This window comes from Mycteria americana, unplaced genomic scaffold, assembly GCF_035582795.1.
Source record: "Mycteria americana isolate JAX WOST 10 ecotype Jacksonville Zoo and Gardens unplaced genomic scaffold, USCA_MyAme_1.0 Scaffold_27, whole genome shotgun sequence".
Taxonomy (NCBI): domain Eukaryota; kingdom Metazoa; phylum Chordata; class Aves; order Ciconiiformes; family Ciconiidae; genus Mycteria; species Mycteria americana.
The window spans coordinates 4,932,841-4,937,435 of NW_027445609.1; positions in this window are offsets into that span (position 1 = coordinate 4,932,841).

Below are 4,595 nucleotides of genomic sequence, written 5' to 3' on the forward strand. Positions count from 1 at the left end.
GCATTCCGTGCTGGCAGCTTTCGTGTGGGCGCAATCGCTGGACGTTTCGAATTTGGCAGCCGGGCTCTGCGAGAGAGAGATACACAGTGTTGCCCCTTTACCAAGCCAAGCTTTTGGGGAAAGCGAATGTCTGTGTGGCAGCGAATGCAGTTCCAAGGGACAGTGAAAACCAGCTACAGCATTCCGTGCTGGCAGCTTTCGTGTGGGCGCAATCGCTGGACGTTTTGAATTTGGCAGCCGGGCTCTGCGAGAGAGAGATACACAGTGTTGCCCCTTTACCAAGCCAAGCTTTTGGGGAAAGCGAATGTCTGTGTGGCAGCGAATGCAGTTCCAAGGGACAGTGAAAACCAGCTACAGCATTCCGTGCTGGCAGCTTTCGTGTGGGCGCAATCGCTGGACGTTTCCAATTTGGCAGCCGGGCTCTGCGAGAGAGAGATACACAGTGTTGCCCCTTTACCAAGCCAAGCTTTTGGGGAAAGCGAATGTCTGTGTGGCAGCGAATGCAGTTCCAAGGGACAGTGAAAACCAGCTACAGCATTCCGTGCTGGCAGCTTTCGTGTGGGCGCAATCGCTGGACGTTTCCAATTTGGCAGCCGGGCTCTGCGAGAGAGAGATACACAGTGTTGCCCCTTTACGAACCAAAGCTTTTGGGGAAAGCGAATGTCTGTGTGGCAGCGAATGCAGTTCCAAGGGACAGTGAAAACCAGCTACAGCATTCCGTGCTGGCAGCTTTCGTGTGGGCGCAATCGCTGGACGTTTCCAATTTGGCAGCCGGGCTCTGCGAGAGAGAGATACACAGTGTTGCCCCTTTACCAAGCCAAGCTTTTGGGGAAAGCGAATGTCTGTGTGGCAGCGAATGCAGTTCCAAGGGACAGTGAAAACCAGCTACAGCATTCCGTGCTGGCAGCTTTCGTGTGGGCGCAATCGATGGACGTTTCGAATTTCGCAGCCGGGCTCTGCGAGAGAGAGATACACAGTGTTGCCCCTTTACGAACCAAAACTTTTGGGGAAAGCGAATGTCTGTGTGGCAGCGAATGCAGTTCCAAGGGACAGTGAAAACCAGCTACAGCATTCCGTGCTGGCAGCTTTCGTGTGGGCGCAATCGCTGGACGTTTCCAATTTGGCAGCCGGGCTCTGCGAGAGAGAGATACACAGTGTTGCCCCTTTACCAAGCCAAGCTTTTGGGGAAAGCGAATGTCTGTGTGGCAGCGAATGCAGTTCCAAGGGACAGTGAAAACCAGCTACAGCATTCCGTGCTGGCAGCTTTCGTGTGGGCGCAATCGCTGGACGTTTCCAATTTGGCAGCCGGGCTCTGCGAGAGAGAGATACACAGTGTTGCCCCTTTACCAAGCCAAGCTTTTGGGGAAAGCGACTGTCTGTGTGGCAGCGAATGCAGTTCCAAGGGACAGTGAAAAGCAGCTACAGCATTCCGTGCTGGCAGCTTTCGTGTGGGCGCAATCGCTGGACGTTTCCAATTTGGCAGCCGGGCTCTGCGAGAGAGAGATACACAGTGTTGCCCCTTTACGAACCAAAGCTTTTGGGGAAAGCGAATGTCTGTGTGGCAGCGAATGCAGTTCCAAGGGACAGTGAAAACCAGCTACAGCATTCCGTGCTGGCAGCTTTAGTGTGGGCGCAATCTCTGGACGTTTCCAATTTGGCAGCCGGGCTCTGCGAGAGAGAGAGATACAAAGTGTTGCCCCTTTACGAACCAAAACTTTTGGGGAAAGCGAATGTCTGTGTGGCAGCGAATGCAGTTCCAAGGGACAGTGAAAACCAGCTACAGCATTCCGTGCTGGCAGCTTTCGTGTGGGCGCAATCGCTGGACGTTTCGAATTTGGCAGCCGGGCTCTGCGAGAGAGAGATACACAGTGTTGCCCCTTTACCAAGCCAAGCTTTTGGGGAAAGCGAATGTCTGTGTGGCAGCGAATGCAGTTCCAAGGGACAGTGAAAACCAGCTACAGCATTCCGTGCTGGCAGCTTTCGTGTGGGCGCAATCGCTGGACGTTTCCAATTTGGCAGCCGGGCTCTGCGAGAGAGAGATACACAGTGTTGCCCCTTTACCAAGCCAAGCTTTTGGGGAAAGCGAATGTCTGTGTGGCAGCGAATGCAGTTCCAAGGGACAGTGAAAAGCAGCTACAGCATTCCGTGCTGGCAGCTTTCGTGTGGGCGCAATCGCTGGACGTTTCCAATTTGGCAGCCGGGCTCTGCGAGAGAGAGATACACAGTGTTGCCCCTTTACGAACCAAAGCTTTTGGGGAAAGCGAATGTCTGTGTGGCAGCGAATGCAGTTCCAAGGGACAGTGAAAACCAGCTACAGCATTCCGTGCTGGCAGCTTTCGTGTGGGCGCAATCGCTGGACGTTTCCAATTTGGCAGCCGGGCTCTGCGAGAGAGAGATACACAGTGTTGCCCCTTTACCAAGCCAAGCTTTTGGGGAAAGCGAATGTCTGTGTGGCAGCGAATGCAGTTCCAAGGGACAGTGAAAACCAGCTACAGCATTCCGTGCTGGCAGCTTTCGTGTGGGCGCAATCGCTGGACGTTTCCAATTTGGCAGCCGGGCTCTGCGAGAGAGAGATACACAGTGTTGCCCCTTTACCAAGCCAAGCTTTTGGGGAAAGCGAATGTCTGTGTGGCAGCAAATGCAGTTCCAAGGGACAGTGAAAACCAGCTACAGCATTCCGTGCTGGCAGCTTTCGTGTGGGCGCAATCGCTGGACGTTTCGAATTTGGCAGCCGGGCTCTGCGAGAGAGAGATACACAGTGTTGCCCCTTTACGAACCAAAGCTTTTGGGGAAAGCGAATGTCTGTGTGGCAGCGAATGCAGTTCCAAGGGACAGTGAAAACCAGCTACAGCATTCCGTGCTGGCAGCTTTCGTGTGGGCGCAATCGCTGGACGTTTCGAATTTGGCAGCCGGGCTCTGCGAGAGAGAGATACACAGTGTTGCCCCTTTACCAAGCCAAGCTTTTGGGGAAAGCGAATGTCTGTGTGGCAGCGAATGCAGTTCCAAGGGACAGTGAAAACCAGCTACAGCATTCCGTGCTGGCAGCTTTCGTGTGGGCGCAATCGCTGGACGTTTCCAATTTGGCAGCCGGGCTCTGCGAGAGAGAGATACACAGTGTTGCCCCTTTACGAACCAAAACTTTTGGGGAAAGCGAATGTCTGTGTGGCAGCGAATGCAGTTCCAAGGGACAGTGAAAACCAGCTACAGCATTCCGTGCTGGCAGCTTTCGTGTGGGCGCAATCGCTGGACGTTTCCAATTTGGCAGCCGGGCTCTGCGAGAGAGAGATACACAGTGTTGCCCCTTTACCAAGCCAAGCTTTTGGGGAAAGCGAATGTCTGTGTGGCAGCGAATGCAGTTCCAAGGGACAGTGAAAACCAGCTACAGCATTCCGTGCTGGCAGCTTTCGTGTGGGCGCAATCGCTGGACGTTTCGAATTTGGCAGCCGGGCTCTGCAAGAGAGAGATACACAGTGTTGCCCCTTTACCAAGCCAAGCTTTTGGGGAAAGCGAATGTCTGTGTGGCAGCGAATGCAGTTCCAAGGGACAGTGAAAACCAGCTACAGCATTCCGTGCTGGTAGCTTTCGTGTGGGCGCAATCGCTGGACGTTTCGAATTTGGCAGCCGGGCTCTGCGAGAGAGAGATACACAGTGTTGCCCCTTTACCAAGCCAAGCTTTTGGGGAAAGCGAATGTCTGTGTGGCAGCGAATGCAGTTCCAAGGGACAGTGAAAACCAGCTACAGCATTCCGTGCTGGCAGCTTTCGTGTGGGCGCAATCTCTGGACGTTTCCAATTTGGCAGCCGGGCTCTGCGAGAGAGAGATACAAAGTGTTGCCCCTTTACGAACCAAAACTTTTGGGGAAAGCGAATGTCTGTGTGGCAGCGAATGCAGTTCCAAGGGACAGTGAAAACCAGCTACAGCATTCCGTGCTGGCAGCTTTCGTGTGGGCGCAATCGCTGGACGTTTCCAATTTGGCAGCCAGGCTCTGCGAGAGAGAGATACACAGTGTTGCCCCTTTACCAAGCCAAGCTTTTGGGGAAAGCGAATGTCTGTGTGGCAGCGAATGCAGTTCCAAGGGACAGTGAAAACCAGCTACAGCATTCCGTGCTGGCAGCTTTCGTGTGGGCGCAATCGCTGGACGTTTCCAATTTGGCAGCCGGGCTCTGCGAGAGAGAGATACACAGTGTTGCCCCTTTACGAACCAAAGCTTTTGGGGAAAGCGAATGTCTGTGTGGCAGCGAATGCAGTTCCAAGGGACAGTGAAAACCAGCTACAGCATTCCGTGCTGGCAGCTTTCGTGTGGGCGCAATCGCTGGACGTTTCCAATTTGGCAGCCGGGCTCTGCGAGAGAGAGATACACAGTGTTGCCCCTTTACCAAGCCAAGCTTTTGGGGAAAGCGAATGTCTGTGTGGCAGCGAATGCAGTTCCAAGGGACAGTGAAAAGCAGCTACAGCATTCCGTGCTGGCAGCTTTCGTGTGGGCGCAATCGCTGGACGTTTCCAATTTGGCAGCCGGGCTCTGCGAGAGAGAGATACACAGTGTTGCCCCTTTACGAACCAAAGCTTTTGGGGAAAGCGAATGTCTGTGTGGCAGCG